Here is a 26,051-nt window from a genome sequence, read left to right as displayed (position 1 = left end):
CCTCCTGGCTGGCTCTGCGGTGGAAGAGTGGCAGTCTCCTCCCGAGACCAGACCAGAGCTCCAGAGAGATGTCACATTCACACTGGCCAGGCCAGCCAATTGTGATGGCTCACGGGTGGCTGGCTTTGTGGCCTTGGGGCACCGGGAGTTACCACCTGCCCCCGCTCCATCCCCGCCCTGACTCTAAATACCTAGGCCCTGATGCCACACAGCTCTGCACACTGTCTGCTGGGTGGCCTTGGGCAGCTCACTTCACCTCTCTGAGCCTCAAGCTCCTCAGCTGGAGCCTGCTCTGACCCCACACTGATGGGGGGGGGCGGGCCGCAAGGCTGGCGGAGACGCTGTGCTTGGTGCCCGGTGGAGGTTTCACAAGTGGCAGCAGCTTCCAGCGCCCCAGCGCCATCCACGGGGGCGAGGGCCGGACCTTGCTCTACCTCTACCTTCCGGGGAGCAAAGTAGGGGGCCAGAGCGGGTCCTCGGGAAGGGCCCGGGGAGGGCTAATGCCCCAGAGTGAGGGAGGGCCTCCGGGACTGAGGGTTAAGGTCTGCCCACGGACTGTGTCCTGACCCCCACGGTGGGCGGGAGCGCGGGCTGTTTCCTGGCTGGAGTCCGCATGTGAGTCCTACGCTGCAGGGCGTGTCTTAGTAAGATGGCGTCTGCTGAGCTGGGTCCAGGGTGATTCTAACAAGCTCCCAGGCGAGTGTGTCTCTGCCGGCCTGGGAGGCCGGGAGGCCGGGCTCAGCCAGGGGCTCCGGGTCCTGTCCTGTCCGAGGAGGGCCGTCCAGGACCAGGGACCAGGCTGTGGCTCGGCGTTCCTGAGCCCTCTGTCTCAGAGCCGGGGTCCTGCAGCGGCCTGGGCAAGCCCGGGACTCTGAATTCGGCCCTGTTTCCTGGCAGCGACGCAGCGATGAAAGGGCAGCTCACACTGCTGAACCCACAGTCACTTCAAGTCCAGGCCTGATCCCACCCCTCCCCTGATGGTTCCCGAACACTCTCCCCTTCCCTGACCCCCTCCGAGGGGCCAAGATATCTGGACCCCAGCATAGACCCCAGGGGCTGCAGTCCTGGGAGTACAGGGCTCACCCACACTGTTCTCACCGCGCCACGGGCCCGGCGCCGACCTAATAAGCACTTTCACCAACAAACTTCATCCTCACGCCAGTCCCGCGGGCTGGGTCGTTCTTGTTTCACAGATGACAGCACTGAGCCCAGAGACCATACCCCGGAGGAGGGAACAGGCCTGCAGGGGCTGGACTCTGGCTCTCCCCGGCCTGGCCCCCAGACATGCCAGACCTTGGAGGATTTCTTCTGGGGAAACCACCTGTTTTGGCCCCACCAGCACAGGTATGGATGTGGCGTCTGCATCTCCCCTGGCCAGCAGCTGCCCCTGCTCTAGTTAGGGATGTGTGGGTAAGCTGGTACGGTCTCTTAGAGAGCTTTTTGGCAATCTGGACCCAAATGGAAGCTAGACATGCCTCCTGACCCAGCAGTCCTGCCTACAGCCAGGCCCAGAGTCATCTGCACAGGTTAACTGCAGCATCGTTTGTAAAGGCCAAAGACCGGAGATCCCCTAAATGTCCCTGTGAAGGGGCTGAGGGAAACACACGTGGGGAATTCCATACAGTGGATACGAGTGAGGAAGGGCTTCGTGTGTGAACAGGGTGCCGCCTTCAAGTCGGGCAAGAAAAGCGCAGCGTAGAAAGTGTGCAGAGATGCCCCATTTGTACAAAAGAGGAGAGTGGATTTGAGTTTTCTTTTTTTACTGTTAGCATGTGACAACAACTTAAGAATTTAAAACTTGGGACTTCCCTGGTGGTCCAGTGGTTAAGAATCCACCTTCCAATGCAGGGGGACATGGGTTACAGCCCTGGTCGGGGAACTAAGATCCCACATGCTGCGGGGCAACTAAGCCCATGCGCCGCAACGAAAGATCCTGCGTGCCACAACTAAGACCCGAAGCAGCCAAAAAAAAAAAAAAAAAGAGAATTTAAAACTTATGCTATGGATGTGTATCTGCTCTCCGGGCTGGTTCTGCAGGATGGCTGGAGAGCGTGCCTGGTGTCGGGCTCCCATCTGGCATGGCCGCTTTCCAGCTGCTGGACTGCAGAAGCCCAGGGGCCAGCAGCAGGAGGGGAGGAACCCAGCTGCCGATGTCCACATCCTGAAGTGGACAGCAGAGGGGTCATTCCCTCGTCCTACAGATGAGAAAACCGAGGCCCCACCTGAACCCCCATAGAGGCCACGTCCTCCCGCTTCCTGGTGCACGGCCTTGGGGACACACAAGCCAGGACTGGGTCAAGCCCTGAGCTGTGCAGGCAGCTGCCGCCACCAGGGCCCTTATAAACGGGGCCTGGGGCTCACGGGGGCTGCTCCTGGTCAGTGGGTCACCGAACTTCCCACTCCATTTCTCCCAGCACCGTGCTTCCTTCGATCATCAAAACACTTAGAGGCAAAGGCCACTCTGGCTCCGGGGGCCCTGCGACTGTGGGCTGTGAGGGCATGGCTCATGGGGACCCAGTCCAGGAACGCTGGGCCAGTTCCCGGCTGAGCCACCCGTGCGCCGTGGGGCTGGGCCTCCGTTTCCCCGGCTGTGAGGAAGAGTGGGGGTCCGTCCCTCAGAGGGCGGTGTGTCAAGGGACAGGGCCTGGCAGAGCAGGGCCCAACAAGCAAGCTGCTACTTCTAAAAGGTAAACATTTCTATAATTTGATATAACAGAGGGAAAGTTCAGGAAAATCCCTGACTGGTCCTAGTGCTGGCTACGGAGCTGGGGCCAAGAAGGTGGGAGCTCCTCGGGGTGACAAGAGCAGTGGGTGCCTGCCATGCTGGCAGAGGCCCGGCGGGCCGTGGCCAGCCGGAACAGGGCCCGGCTGTCTGGGCTCCCGAGCTGGCACGTTGGGCAGAACAGACTTGGCCGGCTGGCTGGAGGCCCCTGCAGCCCCAGGCCCATGGAAAGAGGTCTCAGAAAGGCCCCTGTGTCCGCCCTTCTCTAGGCTGTTTTTTCCAGATCAGAGCCTCCCGTGTCTTTGGAAAGAGCATCGAGTGCCCGAGGTTGCCGCTGACTCACTGTGTGACCTCAGGTGAGTCACCCCACCTCTCTGGGCTTCCATTTCCTTGCCCGTAAGACAGGGCAAGTGATAAGTGCCCACCTCACGGGGTTGAGCAAAGACCCAACGAGAAAACGGACATAAAAGTGCTTTGTCATCATCACCCTCGTAGCTAATTCTAACATGATGCTTACGTGTGCAGAGCCCTGTTCTAAGAAGCAGTCAACGTATTTTTAACTCCTCTTACAGATGAGGCAACAGAGGCACAGAGAGGTTAGGGCACTTGTCCAGAGTCGCACAGCTTGTGAGAGGCAGAAGCACCGTGACAGGAAAGTACCGTGAGGGATGATATTATTATTATAATTCATGGCTGTGGGTCAGGCCGAGGATGGGCAAGCTTCAGGCTCAGTTCCCGAGGCAACGCTGGCCAGCCCAGAGGGGTCACGTGCGGGGCAAAAGGGCCCTACATCACACCCAAGCGGGAGCAGGGGCTCAGAGGGGGCTTCCCAGAGGCTCGCCCTCACCGGGTCCGAGTGGCGTGAGACCTTGCGGGCCGTGGTGGGGTCTGGAAGTGTCAGGCACAAGCGCCCACAGAGCTCAGCAGCCAATTCCAAATGCTGCTGGGGAGAATGGGTGACAGACTCGGGGTTCCCCAGAGCCCCCCAGGGCTGCCGCACCCACCCCTTCAGCGCGTGTCCACCAGCTCCAGTCTGGCTCACAGTGGCCAGCGGGTCAGCGCCCTTCAGCGGCAGATCGCACGTCTGAGGCCCAGCGAGCGCAGGGGGCCGCGCAGCACAGGGGCTCAGAGCCGCACCCCCATCTCCGCCCCCCCACCTCCCCTGCAGGCCTGCACCAGCCTCTTCTCCCTCCCTGTCCCACTGCCGAGGCCGTGTGACTCTGAGGCCTGGGGGGCAGTGGCCTCCCTCTGGCTGAGGCCTCCCTGGGGCTGCTGCCTGGGTGTGGGAGGGACGCAGCTCCCAGCATATGAGGAAGGGCCACGGGTACCCGGAAGGGCGTGAGATTCCCATGGGAAAGGGGTGGTCCCAGCAGCAGCCCCTTCAGGCTGGCTCGGCTGGTGGATAAGCTCCAGCCGGCTCCTCGGGCACCTGCCCCTCGCGGAGACAAAGGCTGCGGGGCAGAGGCCAGGACACGTGCAAACATGAGAGGGAACCCCAGGCAGCCCGTCCTGGCCTTCCTTCTGCTGCGGCTCCATCTTTATTCCTTTCCCCTCCTTTTCAGGCAAACCTGACCCTAGAGAACTGGATGGGCCCGCAGGTCCACACAACACCCCACAGCCCCAGAGCTCCCCTGCCACTACCCCTTTACCCACAGGGCCAGCGCCGGAAAGATTGTCTCCCGAATAAACTGCATTTAGAGATCACCCTGTGTTCTCTCTCATGGGTGCAAAAGGACGGCAAATTAGGGCTCTGACGGACACGAGCAAGCTGGGGGTCGTGGGCCTTGTGCCTATTGAATGAATGAGTGAGTGAATGGACGGATGGGTGGGTGGGTGGAAAGACGGGTGGGTGGGTGGAATTCCAGCCCCAAGCAAAGCCATTGCTACTTTTTTTTAGCCTGAGCAAAATAAGATTTCCTCAAGGCTTTTAAGAACATGGCAGGCGGCACTTCCCTGGTGGCGCAGCGGTTAAGAATCCCCCTGCCAATGTAGGGGACGCGGGTTCGAGCCCCGGTCTGGGAAGATCCCACCTGCCGCGGAGCAACTAAGCCCACGCGCCACAACTACTGAGCCTGTGCTCTAGAGCCCGCGTGCCACAACTACTGAAGCCCGCGCGCCTAGAGCCCGTGCTCCGCAGCAAGAGAAGCCACCGCAACGAGAAGTGCACACACCACAACAAAGAGTAGCCCCCGCTCGCCGCAACTAGAGAAAGCCCCACGCGCAGCAATGAAGACCCAAGGCGGCAAAAAATAAAATTAGAAAACAGACAAACAAACATGGCAGGCCATTCCCAAGGTCGCAGGGGTCCCCTCCGCAACCACGCAACCACACATCATGACGCCTGGGCTGGGAAATGGAGGGGCACAAGGAGGGGCCCTGGATCCTGGGCCCCTGCTTCCCCGTGCTGTGTCATCTCAGGGCCTCCAAAGCTCACCCAGAAGCCCCCTTTCCTGGGCCCTGTCCCAGAGGCCCCTGGGAGTCCCCCTGACCTGTAAGCGTCCACAGGGCCAGGGTCCCTGGGAGCCTCGAGCTGGGGCCCGAAGGACACACGAGGGAGGGGTGAACCCGCCCGGCAGCTTTGCAGAGCCGGAGCGAGCAGGACGTCTGTCATCTGTGGGGACAGTGAGGATGGTTTAAGGTGAAATTTAAGCCCATTAGAGCCTGGCTAATGACAGCAGCAGCAACGGTGAAAATGAAGATGGCGGGCGTGCAAGCGCCACCGGGTGTGGGGCGGGCGCCGCCTCCGTGCTCGGGCCGGGACCCTCCCCGCAGCCCCCGCCCCACCGGCAGGCCCTACCCCTGCCCCCCGGCCACGTGGGCCGGCCCCCAGGGTCCGCATGTGGCTGAGGCCTTAGCCGGGGCGTGAGAAAAGATCCGGCCAGAGCATGGAGGCAGCAGCTTTAAGCTCCCTCCTTTGATAACTTCCGTCTTTTTTGTGCACACGCGAGAGTCCAGCCCCGCCGCCGGCATCTCTTCCCCGGGCTGAGCCGTCTCCCTGCAGCTAATGCCTGACAGCTCTGTTTATGTCTCCCCATAATTCTCCAGTTTTATGGGGGCTTTTTCGGGGCCATTAAGCTCCCAGCCACAAGCTCTTCCCCGGCCCCCGCCTGCCTCTGTCCTTGAGGCCTGGCAGCCCCACCGCCCTTTGGGAGAAGGGCTGTCCTCCGCCGGCAGGTGGATGAGGACCTCGGCCGAGCCCCTCTGGATGCCGCCTCCCCCCACGACGCCAGCTCCCTCGTCCTCTCGGCACAGGTCTCGGGAGACGGGACGCTCCGGGGTCCTGGAGCGCCTGGCACAGCCCGCCCTCCCTTGGGCCCAACCTTTGGCTTCTCTTCCCCGGTGAACTTTGCTCCTCCCACAGGCTCGGCTGTTCCTGAGAACAAAGCCCGCCCCCCCCACCTCCCTCTGCTCCAGACCCCCAGATCCAGCGCATGCACGGCACCGAGGCCCCGCCGCACCACCCCACAGACCTTGTCCTCTGCCCCAGTCTTCCCACGGGCTGTCTCTGAGGAGGCCCCCCGAGTCCTCAGGGCACCCCCCTTCCCTTCCTCACGACCACAGCCCAGATCTAGCCTCCCGTGCTCCCGGCCTCTGTCCCATGTGGCCTCTCTCCAGCTGGGCTCAGGGCGCTCTCCCTCTGCTGCAAAGCCTTCAGTGGCTCCCCATCACCTTCACCTACCTGAGTCCCCACCCTCAGCGTGCTGCTCTGAACTCTGCAGCCCCCGCGTCCTGGGGAGAGCCGGCTGCCAACGCCCTGCCCTCTTCCGCTGAGACCAGACCTCGGGTGTCCCCAGCAGGGGCTGCCCCGACACCAGGCCTGCTCACACCTCCCGGGGCGCCCGTCCCCCACTCTGCAGCTCAAACACAAGGCAGAAGGACTTCCTCAGCGGGAAGCAACCCTTCCCTTGACTCTGGGTGCCACGGTCCCCTCCCATGGCTCCTACAGCTCCTGGAGTCCCCGGTCGCCCCAGCCTGGACCCCGGCTTCCTGGGTGCCCGGGGCAGAGAGGTGCCCCTTGGAGTCCGTTTCCCCACCACAGCATGGGGCAGTGTCCCCCTGGGGCCCACACTAGGCCAGAGTCACCGCACAGAGGCCAACCTGGGATGTCAGAAGGCAGAGCCTCCCCCGAATCCCCTTTCTTTCTGGGCACACGGCCCTCCGTGGGTGAGGCAGCGGAAGGAGTGACTACCCCTCCCATAACCCCCCATGCCCTGCTCCTCCGGGGAGACCTGCGCCGCCCCAGGCAGTCATTTCTTCTCGGCCCTTTAATTTCCGCTTTTCCTTTCCGCGGAGCTGCTTCACGTGCGGGTGGCCGAGACTGCGCCCCGGCACTGTCACCAGCCTCTGGATGCCAGGTGGCGGGGCCCCGCCCCTCCCCCATGGTGGGTGCTAGGGGATGCACGGGCCTTCCCTTCGTCCGGAGGAGGAGGGGAGGGGACCACGGGGCGAGGGTGCCAGCGCTGCACCCCGTCCTCCTCTTCACGGGCGCTCGGCTCAGTTTCAGTCGATTCCGGCCTCGTCGCCCACCGCCTCCCAGGGTGTCTGGCCACAGCTCGGCAGGCACCCCTGCCCGGGCCCACCCGCCTCCCACCCAGACCTCCTGCCCTTGGCAGGTTCCACGGCCGCGCGGGCAGCCCCCAGCCTGAGCCTCCGCGTGACCCGGGCAGGGGGCGTCCTGGCCCGCCCCCGCCTGACACACAGCCCCTGAGCACTGCGCGGGGTGCCGGCCAGGCCATCCTACGCCCCGTTTCCAGCAACCCTATCGTTAAGAGCAGCACAAGCTTTGTAATCTGAGGCGCCCAGCGCAAAATGAAAATGGGGAACCCTGCTCAGAAGGCCTTCATCTCCAGATGGCAACAGAGCAGCACGAGACCAAGCACGGGACATTCTGAGTGCAGACCCCGCCTGGCCGCAGGGCCACAGGCCCACAAAGCCAGCGCAGCCCAGAGGAGGTCAGCGGGCCAGCAGCCACACCCCGCGGCTAGCGGCAGGGAGGTGCGGGTCTGACCCGCCGGTCACACACGTAACGACACTTCCTATCGACCGAGCACTTGCTTTGTGCTAAGAGCTCTGTACATATTAAGTCAGAAAACCATCACGGACTCTACAGCTTACGGGGGAGGGCGGGGGGCGGCGGTGGTGTTCAGAGGCAATGTGATTTGCCCAGAGCCCCTTGCTGGAGACACGATGAGCCCAGACTCCAGGGGCTGGGGTGTCAGGGCTCCTGACTGAACCACACGCCGCTGAAACGCCGAGACCCCTGATGTCGGCTCTGAATGGAGCCTTGAGAACCCACCCTAAACTCTCCCCACGGAGATGCAGAAACTAAGGCTCAGAGAGGGTGTCCGACTCTTGAAAGATCACACAGCATAGCAGGACCCGATCCCGGTCCTCAACAGGCCTGTTTCCAAAGACGCAGGCAAATGCTCACGATCCGCTGCAGGGCAGGACGCAAACGCGACGGGAGACACACAGATGCCCACATCAGCATCTTCTCATCAGAAGACCAGGCAGTGACTTCTCTTCTCTACACTCTTGGTTATTTTTTGTATTTTCTCCAGTGAGCTGAGATCTTTAAAAAGACCAACAGCTCGGAGTTTTTGGAATGAATGAGGAAGAGGGTTTGTGGAACCGAGCCCTGGTTAAAAGAGTTGCCACGGATACGGAGCAGGGTTTACACGCTTCCCAAGACCCAGAGCTTCGGGTCCTGCCTGGCTCTCTGGGGAAGTCCCAGTGCTCAGGATGCCGTGGGCCCCGGGAGGGCTTCCGGGCGCTGCAAGTCTTGCTGTCCCCCCTGGCTGGTCAGGAGGCAGGTCTGGTGTTCACTGGCAGTGCTGTCCTCTTGTTGGACCTCCCCTCTGGCCCTCGCTGGTCCCCACCTCCCTCTGTCCCTCCACATCCCCGAGGCCCCCGTGGAACTCACACCGCCCCACCCTCTCCTGCTCACAGCCCAGTGGATCCCCACCGCCCCAATATTCACAAGACCAGACTCCCCCCCTGCCCCGAATGTGGCCCCTGCTACCCTTTCTAGCCTCATCGCCCGGGGCCGGACAGTGCCGGACGCCTGCGCAGACCCTGCCTAGAGCACAGCCTCTCTACCTGCCCCCCCCCACCAGTCCCGAGCAGGGGCCGCTCCCAGTTCCCTGCCACGCAATGGCTGCGGGGCAGGTATCAGGACCACATCTCACTGGGTCACCCCCACTGAGCCCACCGGGCCTCGCACAGTACCCAGGGAATACGCCTGGGCCCCCTCTGCCCCTCGGAGGTGGATGCTGGGCCTTGGGCAGACAGCTCGGAGCCTTCTCCTGCCACGAGATCCCCCTGGGTCTCCGGCCTGAGAAGAGCTGACAGCTCCTTAATAAAAGCTTCCACAGACGCGCCTGAGTGACATCGTGACATCGCACCAGCCCGGCTGGCCGAGAGGCGGCCCACATCAAAGCCCCATTTTTCTTCTTCCTGTGAGGCACTGAAACAATTTACATAAAGAGCCCTACATGTGTCTTGCAACAAAGATGCATTTCTTCTCGTGACTGGCCACGGCCCCCGGCCCACCCGGCTTCCCCCGATGCCCCCACTGGTGCCTGGCCCGCTTCCGCAAGAGCAGGGGTCTCAGGGACCACCCTGTACCTGGGTCACCCAGACACAGGGCTGGGGGAGGCCAGCCGAAGGAACAACCAAGCCACGCCTATTAAAATAAAAACTAAAAACAACCAACCCTGAAGGGCTTGGGGGTAGGGCCGTGCCTGGGCCCAGAGGTCTGAGGATCTCAGCGGAGCCTTGCTCTGGCCTCAGACGGCAGGACAGGGGCTAGGCACGCAGCGGCCGCATGCGCACCCTGGACCCACCGAGCAAGTCTACCAGCACTGCAGACCAGGCCTGGGAGCCGGGTCTCCCCGCCCGGGCCCAGCATGCAGCCCCTGCTGCGGTGCCCCCAGCCTAGAGAGCCGGGGTGGCTCCAGGTGAGGTTCCCAAAAAGTCCCATCTTCCAACAGCCGAGGCCTAACCCCTGTACTCCTGGCTTCGGTTTGGGCAAAGAATCACCCTCCCTTGGCCCCTCTATTAAGAAATGACACCCCGAGAGGTGACTCTGTGAGCCATGATCCCCAACTTTCGTCCCACGCGCCCAGAGTTGGGGAGCAGAGTGGGGATCGGCCGAGCACAGTTGCCCCGGGAAACCCTGTGCCGACCCCTTGGCGGGTCTCGGTCTCCCCGAGTGTCAGACGGGCTCGGGAGCACTCCCCACACGTGTGCCGGGCACCGGTGAGTCCTAGGCGTTAAGATACCCGACCTTCCCTGCCTGCGCGTGAGCACGTGCTGTCACCATTTGGGGCTCAACACACAGCCCCACGTCTCGGTCTTGCTTTACGGGATTTTGGGAGGCACTGATTCTGTGTGACCTTCACTTTCCAAGTCCCATGGGAGATAAGACTGCGCTAGGGACATTTCTGGATTCCGAGGGCCTGACCCCCGGCCCTGGCCAGGGTCGCTCCCTTGGTCTCCCCTCCCCACCCCGAGTCCAGGGGGGCCTTCTTAAACACCGTGAGACCACGGCAATCCCACCTCGAGACACACAGCCAACGCGAGTGCCACGCACTGGCACCAGACCTTGTGCTCCTGAACATTCCCCGCAGGCTTAGTCGTAGAAGCCTCCAGCTGTACACGGACGGGATGTTCTCAGAGGTGGTGTGGATGGACAGCACGATGGAAATACCCACACCGGTTGCACGCGGCCTGGGCAAGTCAGAGAGCTGGACCCGAGAGACCTCACGGATGAAGTTCACAAGTTGACGCTCGGATCCTGGGCAGGCCAGGCCTGGGGGGACGGGGACATGGGGCCCGTGATGCCTTCTCCTGATCTGCATGCTGGTCAGACACGAGTGTGTCCAGTTTGCAGTGATTCATTGGCTGTTCACTCAGGATTCATGCCCTTCTCTGCATGGGATCAATAAACAGTTAAAAAGTAAAGCCATCGAGACTTCAGCCTTCTCTACTCAAGGCCTCCTGAGGCTCCTCATTTTGCTCAGAAGGAAGGATGGGAACCACCTCAGCCCGTTGGGTCAAGGTCAGCCCACCTCCAGATACTCGCTCTGCTCCTCGGTCAATAGTAGTGTGCACTTCCCCCCCAAGGAGGAAGGATGGCTCCCGCCTTGGTCAACGGAATTTGAGTGAAAGTGACGTGTTGCTTTTAGAAGCTCCATGAGCCCAGGTGCCTCTGTCTTCCCCCGACCCCCACACCCCGGGATGTGCAGCCCTCAGAAGGCTGCTGCTGTCAGCCTGGGTCCTTGAGTGACTGCAGTGAGCGGTCCCTCTGCTGCCCAGTCACAACACACAGCACCAGGGAGGGATGAACCCTGTTTTTAAGGGGCTGATCTTTGGGGGATGCTTGTTATGCAGCAACCCTGTCCGTCCTGACTTGTACACCAGGCTTCCAAGGCTCTCTGTGGCCTGGTCCTTGACAAGCTCTCTGGCTCTGCGATACAGAAACACTCTGGCCCTGAGCCCCATGGGGTCTCTGCCCCAGGCACGCTGGGATCCCAGCTGTTCAGACCCAGCTGGTTCCTTCCTGTCCTGGGCCTTTGTGCCTCCATCCATCTCCCAGGAGGACTGCCACCTGCTGCCTAGGCACTCGGGTGGAGCTAGCTGCTCCCTCTTCTGGACCACGCAGCCCAGCCCGTACCGCCCTTGCCTGCTCCTCTCAGAGGCCCCATGAGGGCAGGCATGCAGTCAGGCAACCGTCGTCCCCTACAGGACCAGCAGGGGGTAAAGGCACACAGGCTTGGCCTCCAGCTGCTGCAGTGGGACTTCAAAGGTGGCCCCTGCCCTTGATCACAAAGCCAAGGGCAGCCCAGGAGGCTGTGGACACCCCAGCCAAGCTCTAGGACCCTCCCAGACCTGCAGAGCTGGCTGGTGTGCTCAGAACACGGCTTGTCTTAAACCCACCCTCCCTCCTCTGGTGTCTAAGAGCTGCCATGCCACCCTGAGGGCCTCTTAGTGGCTGGGGAAAATTGGGGTGCAAGGAAGGATCTGGGGGCACTCAGGGGGAGGCGGCGCCACCAATTAGCCTATCTTAGATGATATTGGTTGGAGTCTCAGGAAAAGAATATCTCTTCCAGAAAGGTCTCCGTTTAAGGCCATGTGAGAAATGATCTCAGCTCGGCACGGCCTTGGATTCCCAGCTACAAGTTCCCAGCAGTGGCCGGGGACCCTCCCGGAGCAGCAGGGTTTCAGAGTGGCCAATCACTGAGGCCCCCAGAGGGGCCTCGGCTGAGTCTCCAGTCGTGGTGACAGGAGGGCCGAAGGTGGGGTGGGGTGGGCAGGACTCGGGGCGCCTCAAGGTGCAAACTGGCTGCCTAGGCACAGGCCCCATGGACCCCGTGTCCACGGGGCTCTCGGTTCCCCCGAGTCGTCCCATCTGCACCCCGCAAGTTCCCCACCCAGAGCAGGGGTCCGTGGGAGCAAAAGTGATGGCAGTGGCCACAGCAGCTCGGCCTGCACTGCTCCCCAGTTTCAATTCCCACCCCTCTCCCCTGTACGCTCTCCAGCCACACTGGCCCCTCGGACGTGCTGGGCCCTCACCTCTGGGCCTTTGCACACACCGTTCCCTCCTCCTGGATCACCAGTTCCTGGTCCCCACAGCTCTCACCGCCCTCTGCAGTCACATCCTTCGTGTACTTGTTGACTCCCTTCCGTCTGTCTGCCCCATGGGCGGTGAGCTGTAAGCACTGGGTCCCGTCTGTCATGCTGAATGGCCAGGCTGCGGCTGCTTCCAGGTTCCAGGCTGTCCTCACAGCCACAGGCCGCACTCCCTCCCCTCACTCTGCATCTGCTGGCCCTCCTCCAGAGCCCACTCCCTCACTCCCAGCCCTGCCCCCTGCTCGGACCCCTCCCGGTCCATCTCTCCAGGCTGGCATCCAGGGGTGACCCCTGCCCACCTTCCCAGTTCCCAGACCTCACGCCCAGCAACACTAAACCACAGGGTGCTACCTGTACCTACCAGCTCTCTCGTGCCGCCCCTTGCACATACTGGGTGCGATCACCTTAGGGTACACCTCTCCCTAGTTCACCTCGCAGACGTTCAGGGTCACCTCCTCTCGGCTCTCGTGTGACGTCCCAACAGTCGTCTGTCCTGGTTTCCCTCCCTGCCCCCGCCCTCACTGCCCACCGTGCTGTGGGTCTGCCTCCCAGGGTGCCCCAGTGCCCAGCACATAGTCGGTGTTCAGAGAAAGCGGGCGATGTGGCTGCCGAAGGGATTCCAGGGGCCGAAGCTGTAGGCTGAACACGAGCCTCTAAGAGACCAGCAGGGGCTCTGCCACCCGTCCCCAGGGCGCCAGGACGCCAACAGCTGCTTTCATCCGCTCGCTGTGCGCCAGGAGTTCACGCATGGATCACCTCTTTCAGCCCTGAGACAGCCTTTCAAAGTACAGATGAGGACTGAGCACAGAGAGGACAAGGAACTAGCGCACTGTCACACAGCCAGGAAGTAGAGGAGCTGTGGTCCCCGGGGCACGCAGTTCCAGGAGGCTCTGGGGGGCCGCAGAGAGGGGGCCGCCTGCCAGGCGTCCCTCCCAAACTCCCCCATCGCCACCCATCTAGAGCCTGGCCTTGTTGCCAGACTGCTCCTTCCTGAGTCCATCCCCAAATCCTCTGGCTGGGAGGTGGCGGCCCTCCCGGGAGCATTTCCCAGCCTGGCTTGGGTGGCCCGGGCCATGCAGGGTGGGCCCAGTGGGCTGCACCACCATGGATAGCTGAGGAGACCCAGGCTCGGCCAGGTTGGGGGACGTCCCCAGGCCCCAGCTGGGTCCCAGCTCTACTCTGAGAAGCTGCATGGCTGCTGGGGGCCCATGTTGGTGTGGGACTCTGGGAGTGGGCCCTGGGCTCAGGGGCCACCCTCCAAAGCAGGGGAACCTGGGGCCAGGGCACCAACTGAGCTGCCATCAGCACCAGCATCCAGGAGCTCCTGGAAAGCCAGGGGACACGGGACTGGGTCAAACTTTTGGGTGACAGTCAGTGTGACTCTGGCCCAGACGCCAAGCCCCCCCTGGGTCGCTGGGCCCTCCCTGTCCCCCTTTCCACCATCATAGCTCTGAACACACACCCACATGTCCTGGGCACTTGTCTGTCTCTCCCAAGTCTCTGGCAGCCCTGGGGGTCCAGAACCCTGAGTGGGCCCCCAGCCCTGTCCACACAGGGCTCTGAACAGGAAGGGCCCTCAGTGGATATCCGTTAGGCGAGCAAACAGATCCTATGCTTTACTGTCCTTCCATAATGTCCCACGGCCCACCTCCTCCAGGAAGGACACCCTGAACACCCTGCTCCCTCCACTCTGGTCACTGGGCACCCTCAGTAATTAAGCAGAGATCTCACCCCAAGGCTCAGTTTAACCCCAGATCCAAATCACAGCATCCCTGTGGGCTCCAACCAACTTCCGCTCACTCACCTTCGGGGACGGAGGGCTCACTTCCCACAGCACCTACTAGGTGCGAGCCTCCGTGCTGGACGCTGGGTGCAGGAGCAGGACAGTCCCAGCCTCCAGCCCTCAAAGAAGAGCTGGCCGTTCTACATCAGCCAGGCCCGCTCCAGGGACCTCAGCTCTTGGCAAACTCCCCCCGGATACATGGGGAGATGGGGAGCTGTTCCCAACTCGCTCAGCAGTAACAGCAGGTCACCGGGGATGCAGAAGAAGAGGACGCCACGTTTGTTTTTAAAAAACGTATGACCATGCCCGGTTCTGGAGCAACTGGATCCAAGATGTGGCCAGGTCGCTGGTGGGTGGTGTGATCCCGGGGGTCAGGGGGCGGGTCATCCTCCTGGGGCCGCTGGTTGGTGGGTGGTGTGATCCCGCGGGGGGGGTCATCCTCCTGGGGCCGCTGTCTATTTGCTGAATTTCCCACAAGGAACGTGTATTATTCGTCACAAGGGGGGAAAGTCTGCCAATCGACGCCTTTGCTAGGCTGAGCCCTGGTCTCTGTCCTCGTTTGTGTCCTGCCTGCCAGGCAGCGGAGAGCGAGTGATACGACTCCTCGTGGGTGGGCCCTGCGACCCCATCGCTTCTCCAGACCCCCACCTGGGCCCTTGCTGGCCCCACCCTGCCCATGCTGTCCCCCGTGGGGTCTGTACTGGTCTGGCCCCCACTGTGATGGCAAAGTCGCCAGGGCAGGGACCACGGGTGCGGCGTGAGGCTGCTTATACAGCAAGTGCATAATAATAGCTCGCAGGGAGCGGCCACCTCCCCTGCCTTCTACCCGTGCAGGTGCTCTCCCCCCTCCAGGCCAAGGGGGGCTGATACCAGTGCTTATAGGTGTTTGCTATCCCGCAGCCCAGGGTCCCAAAACACTGCAACCAGAGACAACATCTGTGGCGCTTCTGCAAACTCAAATCCAACTTTGCTCCTCCCCAGTTTAAAACCTTCCACAGCCCCCTCAGTGTCCCGAAATCACTGCCCTCCCCCGCCTCCAGCTTCGTATCCAAGGTCTTGTACCCTCTGACCCCTGTTCCCTCCTGCAGGTCCCCTCCCCGACCAAAACAGATCAGCCTACATCCCACCTGCCAACGGGGCTGCCTCACAGCCCTGGGCCTTTGCTCACGCCGGTCCCTCTGTCCAGAACAGGCAGACCTGCCCCTATTCATCCTTCAAAACCCTGTGAAGAGGCCCCCTGATCCCTGCCCCTCCCCCAGGCCCGTTACCCGCCCAGCTCCCTCCTGAGTCTGTCTGTACACACATTGATCACTGCCCTCAATGCAATTAGGGGTTGACGCGTCTGTCTCCTACCAAACCGGACGCGACAGGGACCAGGCCTTTTGTCTTTGTTTTAAATCCCTAGTGCCCAGATACCGGCTGCAGATAAACAGGCACTCAGGAACGTCTAGCTGACAGGTGGGTGAGTCGGTAAACAACATCTGCACAGCCCTTTACAGTTTCCGAAGCCTTTTCCCGTCCTCTGTCTCACTGGGCTTCTCCACAGGGCAGCGGGGAGCAAAGGCCCCGGACCCCATCCCTGACGACAGGCGCCACCTCCGAAGGGCCTGGGGTCCTTTCCCTCTGCCTGGTCAGGAGCTGAGCTTCGCCGGGAGCCTCCGGCAGGCTCACCAAGAGCGGCTTGGACCCCTTTTCAGCAGGAAGCCGACTGTTTCCCCTGCCAAAAGGGCTCCCTACCCTCCACCGCTGGCGAGAGCCAGGCGGATGCCCAGGTGGCAGCCTGGCCGGGTAGAGGCTCGGCACCGGCCGCCATCCTGTCATCCCGCCTAGAGCCGTGGGATGCGGTGGGCTGGAGCTGCAGCCCACCAGCGAGTCTTGGTAACAGTTGCTATGTAAAACGCTTGGAGGGGGAATTTACTGTCAGCGTTAATAATAGATGAAGGTTTCAGAATTTTTGATGCCTTACGTTCTAAGCCGTTTGATTTATAATGTCTCTGGAAAAGGAGGGAAGAGGGTGCGGGCAAGGGAGGAGGCCCAGAGGCACGAGCTGGGAGCGTATCCCCCGCCACCCTGGCCAGACGGGGAAACAGAGGCCAAGCGGCGGAGCCACATGGCTCCGATGCCAGGACCCCAGGGGCCTGCAGATGCCAGGCTGCCCCATCCTCAGGAGGGGAGGCAAGGTCTCGGCCCCTCCCGCCCGCCCTGGGTTGTTTTGATGGATCCCTGCTTCTCCTTTTAGCGCAAGCAGGTGTATCTCAAGTAGACTCTGGGAAGCGGTGCTGATGGCGCCCGTGGGGGGCTGTGCAGGGCTGATTACAGGCTCCACAGAGACAAATGCAAGTCCCAACTTCCCTTCGGCTGCAAGCGCCACCGCTGTCGAGGCGCGGCAAGTCCTCCGTGGGGAGCAGGCCGTGTGGGCAGGAAGCAGGGCTGCTGGCCGGGTCCCACCACCTCACCGAGGGGCTGGCCTGGACGTGGAGGCCAGCAGGAGAGGCCTCCCCTGGGGCCCTCCTCAGGAGGGTGCCCTCCCTGACCTTCCCACCCGGCCTCCCCCAACCCTCCTCAGCCTCTCCATCCAGGCCAGGAGGTCTTCAGACAGGCCCGTACCTCCCCGGATCCCCAAGACCCCAGTCTTTGGGCCAAAGAAACGGGACCCTGGGCCGGGCACCCCAATATCCAGACCGCAACCCCTCACCTTGGCAGCTGTCCCCAAAAGTCACGGCATCTCCCACTTACAAATAGGGGTGTGTCGGGCTCAGGGTCCTCCTGCCTCCCTCCTTGGGCCCTGCACACCCAAGAGCCCTGGCGACCCCTGCTCCAAACGCATGGGAGAGCCCTGCCCTCCCTGGGCCCTCATCTCCTGCTTCGGGGATCAGGCGAAGTGTACCCAGGCCCCAGGGCCCAGCATTCCACACCAGCCTGCTGTGGACTCACCAGTGCTGCCCCGCCGCCGCCGCCCTCTGGGGCTGCCCGTGAGGGCCCACAAACTCTAAAGGGCTGTGGGCACGCCGCTAGCGGCGATGACACAATAGTTAGGACCATTCTCACCGGGTGGGCACAACGCCCCCACGAACAGGCAGGAGAACCGTGGCCTTGGGAGGACAGCTCCGACCCCACAGTAGCCCCCCCGGCCCCCTCCCGCCTGCTTCATTACCGGGTCTTTGTCTGTCTTGATCACCGCCCTGCCCAGAGCACACGGTAGGGGTTCAATGGGTGTTTGTGGCAGGCTGTGTGGATAAAGGCATGAAGTGGTGAGCCCCCTCTCCGGGTGTGCTCTGAGCCCCTCCTGACTGGCCTGCAGGCAGGGGCCGGTGCTGGGTGTAATCATGGCTCGCCCCCTCCCCCCGCCGCTGTCCACTGCCAGGCTCGGGCATCCCGGAACTCCTATGCCAGGCCCAAGCCGGGCACTTACAGGACCAGGACACACACACCCACCAGCAGGCCCCTGAATACCCCCTGAGCCACAGATGGAGGGCTGCTCCCCTGGGCCTGCAGAGCCCCTGCCGGTACTGCCAGGGCCCTGGGCACTTACATCAAGAAGGAGGCCTTTGGGGGTCAGGCCCCCTGCCCACTGGGAGAGAAGTCCTGCCTCGGACTTCTGCAGGAACTACGAGAATCGCTCGTTCACTCAGCCATTCAGTCACCAGATACTCTGCGAGGCCCTCCTCTGAGCCAGGCCCTGTGGAGACATGCTGGGGACATTTGGGAATCCGACCTGGTCCCCACCTGGGAGGAACCCCAGGAGACACACTAATTATCTACACGAGAGTGTGGGGAGCAGCTCTGCGGGGCGCCGGGTGCCACGGCGGTTCAGTCACACCTGAGGGTGCAGGGATCGGAGACAGTGAGGCCAGGCCCAGGCCGGGGGGCTGAGCCAGGGCCGAGGGTCGGGGGGACGTCCCCTCTTCTGGCTCAGAGAACACCCCCAGCGGGGGGGGACCCTGGCTGATGGCGACTGAGAGCGCTGCCTGAGGAGGGGGCTTAAAGGGTCGCGGCCCCCCGATGTCTTCAGGATCCTCGTTCCACAGAGGCAGGGGTCCCTCAGGGGGCTGTGTCCAGCCTGCGCGTGGGACGGACATTGCTCTTGAGGGTCTGAGGATCTCCGGTGGAGAGAGACCCCCAGGTGGAGAGCCCTGCCCCAGCGTCCAGCAGCCTCTGTCCTCTGGAGCGTCACCGTCCAGGCCCTGCCACCCTTCAGCCTGGCTGAGCTGGACGGGAGGGCAGTGAGGGTGGCCGGCAGGCCAGGCCTCGGCAAACAGGAAACGCCAGCTCACCCTTGAGTCGGCTCCAGTGCCGACTCCCCTTGGCCTCTAGGTCCACCCCAGGCCTGCACCCCTCCTGTCTGCTGTGGCCCGGGACTCCCAGCCTCACCAACCCCACTTCAGGTCTCTGCCTGCGGTGGTCCAAAGGCAAAGCTTGGAGCCGAGAGCCCACTTAACCAGCCACTGATCCCTCATTCATTCAACAACGCTGTATTTCACGCCGTGTGCCAGGCCCCGTGTCTAGGGCTCACTGCCCAGCGCTGGGTGCTGCCAGGCTGTGGAGATACGGTGCATAAACCAGGGTGGCAGCACTGTGACAAGAAAACCCCAGGTTGTGTGAGCCCAGAAGCCTCTAACCAGCCCAAAGATCAGAGGAGGCTTCCACGAGGTGGCGTCACTTAGACTCATGAGCTGCATGATGTGAGGTGCTGTGGGGTGTGGCTTTGGCTACTTCCTCTCCTGGTCTTTGCCCTCCTCCCTGTCCCACTGCAAAGCTTCTGTTCATCAAGTCTTCCCAGACAGGCAGGCCTTCTCCACTCCAAATGCCCAGCCCTCCAAGCCTCAGTTTTCCTGATCTATAAAATGGGCCCAGTGAATCACTCATGTCAACCAAATAAATACTCACTCATCTTCTCCCCACTCTCCACTGAGAGACCAGCTTCTTGGACCATCTTCCTATCCCAAGCAAGGCCTGTGGGCAGCCCCCAGCCACTGCCCAATACAATCCCAGGACTCTGGGAGCACCAGGAACCAAGCGTTAGCGGATGAGGGCTGCCAAGTCGTCCGTCATGCCTTTAATAAGGGAATTTACGGAAGGCCAGCTAATCAGTGATAGCACACATGATTTCTGCAACTTCGTTAGTGCTGCTAACCCGAGTTATCATATAAGAGGCAGGAGTGTAGCTAGGGGTTGGGGGCAGGCCATATGATGCTTACGCATAAGACAGGAAAAGATACCCCAGGTGCAAGGCTGTACAACGTGTCCAGTGGAGTGTAGGCTGGACTTCTGCCAGGAACTCTTGTGCAGTATACAACCTATACAACTGTACATTTGGGCCCTAGGTTTAGGTGAATGTCAGCATGGAGGCGTTTCCCCAAACAGGTCTCCCGAGTCTTTCAGACCACTGAACTCAGGTGTGAGAGCAGCCTGAAATCAAATGCAAAGTGTGTGTGCACGTGCGTGCACACACACGCACAAGCACGTTTTTCTAAAGCGAGTGCAGAGCTTTTATCCAATTCCCATAGGGTGCAGAGTCCCTGCAGTCTAGACCTGGATCTGGCCCCAGGGTCTGGGATGGAGAGGGCTAGACGGGTCTTAGTAGAGCCTGGGGACGCAAACATTTGATATTCTGTTTCTCAAACACTGAAGATTCTGAGTATCAACACCACACAGGCTTGAAAAAAGGCAGATTCCTGGGTTGTTTCCCTTGAGATCTGTAGTTTGCGGGTGGCCTGAGCCCAGAAATCCTCGGTGGTACAAACTCTGGGATTTCGATCAAACCGGCCAAAGCTCCAGAAGCTCTGATGTTATACACAGTTACTACTGGCTTTGCCTAGTACATACATACATACTGGCTTTGCTTTGTACATACATACAACGTATGTACCCCGGAGCCCATTCAAACCCCGAAAGCTGCATCTGTGGGTAACAGTGTAACTGGGAGTGCCGTGGGGGCAGGGGCTGCGGAGTTTTGTCACTCCCACTCCAGGCACAGTGAGTGGGCCACTGGGCCTCCCAGGGTCTCTGTCCCCAAGGTGTGCTGAACAGCCCTCACCAGCCCATTTCTGTACCATGTGTGCCTCCTAGGCAGGGCCACCCCACGGCTCCCCATGCTGCCAGAACAGGGGGCCATTCACCACGGGCACACGCCAAGCCAGGCTCCTCCGGCTTGGCATCCAGGCCAGATGCTCACCCCATGGCCTGGCCTTGGACATAAGCTCTTCTGTGTCTGGGAGTGAAGGGACATCTGTCTCCCTTTCTCCCAAGCCCCAGCGTCCAGCCCTCCGCCTGCCAAGGAGGCCTTGGAGGCAGTCAAATGAATGGATTCATTCAACAATATAAACTGAGCACCTACTGTGTGCCAGGCCACGGGCAGGACCCTGCCTGAACGGCAATCTGGTGTGGGAGGGGGATGCACGATTAAAGGTTCAACCACACGGGAGACACGGCCTAAGCGGAGCAGGCACGTGGTCTGTTAGGAAAGCTTCCAGAGGAAGGGTGAGGAACTGGCCAGGATAAGGGACTTGGAGACCAGGAACAGGCAATGCACGTGCAAAGGCCCTGTGGCAGGAAGGGGCCGGTCGGGGACAGATTGGCGGGGTGGACCACAAAGTGCGCGTACCAGGATTAGGAGGCACTGGCCAAGTCGGGCCTCTCACTGCCAGACCCCGGGGACCAGAAGAAACGACCAGAGCAGAGACGGAGCCAGGTCGAGGCGGCCTTTGTTCTGGGCGCCATCCACGCGCACTCCCCCAACCACGCCCCCCGGAGGCCGTCCCGGAAGCCCCGCCCCTTCCAGCCGCACACGCGCGCGCCAGAGGAGACACGCCCCGCCCACTTCCTGCCCGGGATACCCTGCCTCTCCGCAGCGTGTCGGCCAATCAGGGGCGGCGGCCAGGCGGGGGCGGGGCCCGTGCGAACACAAAAGGCCAGAAACCCACACAGTCTCCGGCGCTGTAACCATGACTACCGGCGCCCTCGCGCCGCCCCGGACGCTGCCGGGGACGCGCCCGCGGGCCGGGGGTGGGGGCCAGTGGGGGGTCTCGCCCGCGGTGCGCTCGGACTCCCGCCCTCGTCCACTGAGAAATAGGGTCACTGCTGTGTCCAGAGGCTAGAGATCCGCCACCGAACAGGTCAGACTCCAAACAAAATCCTGCCCTCGGGTGGCTTATACCGGGAGGCAGGGTGCGGAAGGGACGCAACCAATGAGCATAAACGTAAGCAAATTACAGGGCGAGGTGACTAAGCGCCGCTTCGGGGAAAACACAGATTGGAGTGAGCAGAATGGGAAATGTCAGGGTCCGCAGCCTTACACGGGGTGATCTGGCGGCCTCCTCAAGAGGTGACACCGAGGGAAGGCTAAAGGGAGAGGAATCAGCTGTGTGGCGTTGGAGCCAGAGGAAGAGCCAGTGCGACGGGGCGGGGAGCAAGGCGGCCCCGCGTGTGTAGCTGAGAACAGGGAGCAGAAGCGACCAGGCCTGAGAGGTGACAGCACAGGGCCTCGGCAGGTCCCCCTCTTCTTCCTTTCCTGCTGTCCTTCCTCCTTCCTCTTCTCTTCCCAGGCCTTCTCTCCTCCACAACTAGAACTAGACTACTCCCTCAGCTCAGATAGGAAGGACCTGGGTTACTGGTCTGGGCAGCAGACCAGGCTCTGGGGCTGAGGCAGAGCCAGGAGCCAGGCGCTGCCAGCCTCTGCTAAGCTGTTCCCTCTGCCTGGCACGCCCTTCCCACCTGTCAATGTGTCAAGTGTCACCTCCTCCCGGAAGCCAGGCTTGGTGAGGCACCACTCCTGGAACTACCCTCCATACAGACGCTATCACAGCACTGACCATTACCCTCCTGCAGCTTTCCCTCTGGGGGCATCTGTCCTTCCTCTGCATGGGTGACAGGCAGGGGCCAGCTGCCAAGTGGCAGAAAGGCCAGCAGGAGAGCACTTGTCAATCACAGGGGACGGGGAAGACAGAACCTCAAGTCGATGGCCAGTGGTTAGTGGGCACGCGTGAGCCTACCAACCACTAACTACCACCCCCGGTGCGGGAGGGTGAGTCCTGCCTTAGCCTCCACGCACAGGAGCCCCGCAGGGGCCCAGAGCTGGTGACTTAGGAACGAACAGAAGCCGTCCAACAAACATGGACCGCTAAAATGATGGAGAGACATACCCTGCCCCCAGGCGAGAACAAACCCTCATAAGACGAGGAAAAGGGGGAGCCAGCCCCTGCGGCTCTGCACACTGGCCGCCTCCTTAAATGCCCACGCGTTTGGTGTGTAAAGACTCAGGGTGAGTGTCAGCAGGACACTCCGGACAGGTGGCCTTTAGGAAGCAGGGCAGGGCAGCACTTGACAACACGGGTCCTCGGGCCGGCTCTGGCCGGAACATGTCGTCTGAGCCTCAGTCTCCTCGTGTGCAAACGGGGCTGAGAATAATACCCGTCTTACGGGGCCGCAGTGAAAACTACATTGATGAAGTCGACAAAACCCACGTCCTCTCCCTGGAGCTGCAGCTGGACTGTATCTCCCGGCCTCTCCTGCAACTGGGGACAGTCACATAACTGAGTTCCAGCCAGTGGCATGTGAGGGCAGGTGAGGTGCCCCGCCCAGGCATGGGGACCAAGCCCAGGCCGCAAGGGAAGGCAGGGCCTCGACACAGGAGAAGCCACCCATCGGCCAGAAACTCTTGCTGCCCTCATGTGTGAAGAATGAACTTCTGGAAATGTTAGCGTTTGTCTGTTACTGCAACCAGCCTTACCCTAACTAGCTCAGGGACCCACTTACCCATTTCCTCGTTTACCCTTCAATAAATACTCATGAGGGGCTCTGGGGATGCCCTCGTGGAGCTTAGGTGTCAACAAAGGCCATCCTCAGTAAGTGCTCAGGGCAGGGGACTGGGGCAGAAAGGCTTCCCTGGGATGGGGTCTCAAAGAGAGGGCAGAGAAGGGGAGAGGCCGCAGGGGTGGAGGTCCTTCGGCCTGAGGGAACACGGTCCACTCCTGGAACCCAGAGGTGGAAAGATGCAGCCGAAGTGGTCCGACTTCATCACCTCCCCGTTCTGAGCCTCCGTTTTCTCTTTAAAACGAAGGCGACACTAATAACACTGCCTCTCGGGGCATCTCTGGGTTGCAGGGGAGAGAACGCCACTTGCGATGCTCCTGGATGCCCTTTCATCCCGACATCACCCAGAGTGGGAGCCGAGGCCTCTGCCGGCCGCCTGTGCGGTGCAGGTAGGGGGACGTCAGTTCAGGAGGTGAGCAGGGCTGGGCAGGGGCTCGGGCAGGGCAGGGAGGGCTGGCGGCTGCTCTTCAGGCTCGTGCACGCAGGCTGCACATCAAGGATTGTCTCCAGCCAGGAGAGCTATTAGGCAGCAGCGGAAGTGCTGCTGGCTCTCTGGGGAGGCGGCTGTGGGGGGGGGCTGGTGCTGAGCGGGAACTGTCTGCTGACAGCACATGCTGGCTGCTATTCAGTCTCCTCTGGACAGGGAAACGAGCAGCGGAGGATCTGGGGGCAGGTCTGGGAGGTCCCTGGGGGCTGCTATGTTGAGCACTTCCCTGATGTCCCATGCCAGCTTGGCTGCTGTCTCCTGAGATAAGGAGCAGAAAAAGACACAGCAGATCTGGGAGGCGTGCTGGGCACCGGGCGAGCAGGAGGCTGCTGGCCAGGGGAGGTCCGACCAGGAGCTGGAGCCCCCAGTGACTTGCAGTGGGACCACAGCACTCCCGCCCTCATATACCTGCCTCGGCTCCCCAGCTGTCTGCTGAGAGCATCAAGGCTCCTCCAGACCCCGGCACACCTCTGCACCACAGCTGCTCCCACTGCCACGCTTCTGCATCCACTGTTTCTTCCGCCGGGCGTGCCAGACTCACCTCCCATCCCCTTACATCTTTTCTATCATCTTTTTAAGAACCCCTTGGAGTTCTAAACCTGGCTGAGTGAGGTGGCCAAGCAACTTCCCCTCCAAGCCGTAGCTTCCTCACTGAGAACATGTGGAAGCTATTTCTTACCTCACAGGATTGTTGGTGCAAATTAAACACGACAGCGTCTGTGAAAAGCACCTGACGGCAAACAGCACGAAGTAGTTATTTAAAAAGTAGCCCCCCCACCTCAAAAAACACCAACCAACTTCTTGCAGCAGCACCTCCTCCGGGAAGCCTTCCCTGACCACACCCCCTGGTCTGGCTTAAGTGCCTTCTTGTTGGTCCCTCCCTCCCTGGGCAACCCCTGGCACGGCACCACACGGGGCAGCAATGACTGTGACTTTCCTGGTGGGTGCCAGGCCCCACAGTCAGTGTCAGACAAAGAAGTTGAAAGAAGGGGTGAATGGCACAGGCCCAACCTCAGCCTCCTCCTCTGTCTGGACCCTGGTAGGTGAGAGGACAGGCATCTCAGATGCCCCTGGACCCCAGGATTCTTGGCCTCCATGCTCGGGACCAGCTTGCCAGGCTGCTGTCCATCTCTGCTCGGAGGAGTCCTGACCTCGGCCCAGGCCCCCACTCTCCTCCCCAGGCAGCCACTGATGGCAGCTCCCAGAGATGGGGATGGGCCCACTCCGCTCCCTCATCTGCCATGCTGCCGGCCAGCCGGTGGCCAAGTGGCCAGCCTGAGCTCAGGGCTGGCTGGAGAAGGGGTGATGAAACATCCCAGGTGGCCCCAGGAGCTTAGGGAAGCAACGGGTGGGGGTCCCCGAGCTGTCTCCATTTCTTCTAGGAGGCTCAGGGGTACTACGCATTTATCCCAGACGAGGCCACGCTGACACAAATCCGGCAGGGCCCTGCTCTGGGCCAGAAGCTGTCAGCTCACAGCCCCGCCGGCTATCTCCCCCCACCCAAAGCTCGGGGAGGCAGTTATGGATGTCTTTGATTAATAAGAAATGGGGGCAATGAATTAACCATTATGTAATAAATGCAGCTTGTTTGGCAGCCATATCTTTCAAAAACACGGCTCCTGTGTGTGAGAAATAGCGGAGGGGGGGTCCCTCAGTAAAGACATATGGCACTCCAGGGGAGGCTACCATGTTTGCCCCAGGAGCCCCTGTACCTGGGGGTCGGCAGTGACAGCCTCGGGCATCTTCGGGCGGGGGGCGGGGGGGGGAGCGTGACGCGGGAGCACCTGGCCAGGAGTCCCTGGAGAGACAGAACAGGCGGTAGGGGGGCAGGGGGAGTAGGGCAGAGAACAGGGGCTCTGGGCTCAGCCCAGGTCCCTACCTCCCTGCCCAGTGCAGGGCGGGGCTCCCGGTCCTGGGGCTGCTGCCCGCCCTGCTCTGAAAGGAGAAGCAGCAACACATGTTTCCTTGGATCAGAAAATAACGTTGGCTCCCAGATGGGCCATGGGCCGCGTCCTCTCCCTCCCCCGCTTTGTGCCAAGGTCTGTCTTTCTGGGGAGCAGCAGAGGGTGGCGGGCGGGGGCAGGGGCACCAGCGGGGCACCTGGCGCTCGGTCATCGCCCACTGCTGTCTGCCGCGAGATGTGACAGGTGCTGGCAGGGGGCATCCCGCCCAGGATGGGGGCCGGGCAGTGGGGCCTGGGATGGAGACCAGACCTCCACGCCCCCCGGCCACCCGCCTGCCCGCCCACAGCTGTACTGGAGGTCGGCTCCCACCCACAGGGGACCGGAGCTTGGCCCGCTCGGGCCGTCGTGGCTCCTGTCGCTCAGAACAGAGCAGGGCCCGAGGCCGCCCGCCTGTCCTCCCAGGGGCTGCTCGCAGAGGGCCTGACCCGGCAGAACCGCGGGGACCCAGGGGCCACGGGTCCCAAACTGGATCCAGGTCCAGTGCCCTCCGTGCTTCCTCCCCTCTGCACTTCTGAAGTCTGCACGCGCCCGAGGAGACCCGTGGGCCCTTCCTGAGCCCCACAATGCCCCGACCTGTCTCCCAGCAGGCCCTTCCCCGTGACACCTCCCCAGCACCTACAGGCGGCGCCCTTCCGGCCCCAGCCAGTCTCC

General features: G+C 61.8%; 1 protein-coding gene and 1 long non-coding RNA gene across 7 annotated transcripts in view; one reads left to right on the top strand and one right to left on the bottom strand.

Moving 5' to 3' along the window:
* RAI1 (retinoic acid induced 1) overlaps window positions 1-26,051 on the bottom strand; it is a 104,135-nt gene that overhangs the window by 26,001 nt on the left and 52,083 nt on the right. The window lies entirely within an intron of this gene.
* LOC111167736 (uncharacterized) lies at window positions 21,065-25,179 on the top strand. 2 transcript variants are annotated; one of them, XR_016388824.1, is made up of 3 exons: window positions 21,065-21,253; window positions 23,241-23,361; window positions 23,680-25,179. It is a non-coding gene; the product is annotated as an uncharacterized LOC111167736 (long non-coding RNA). The 2 variants fall into 2 exon arrangements; XR_002642898.3 differs by lacking the exon at window positions 21,065-21,253 and adding an exon at window positions 21,298-21,605.

Source organism: Delphinapterus leucas, chromosome 19 (genome assembly GCF_059928025.1).
Source record: "Delphinapterus leucas isolate spDelLeu-1000000601 "Yukka" chromosome 19, BTC_Dleu_Yukka2, whole genome shotgun sequence".
Lineage (NCBI taxonomy): Eukaryota > Metazoa > Chordata > Mammalia > Artiodactyla > Monodontidae > Delphinapterus > Delphinapterus leucas.
The sequence above is the reverse complement of the archived record's forward strand: the minus strand, read 5'-3'. Positions and strand labels throughout refer to the sequence as shown.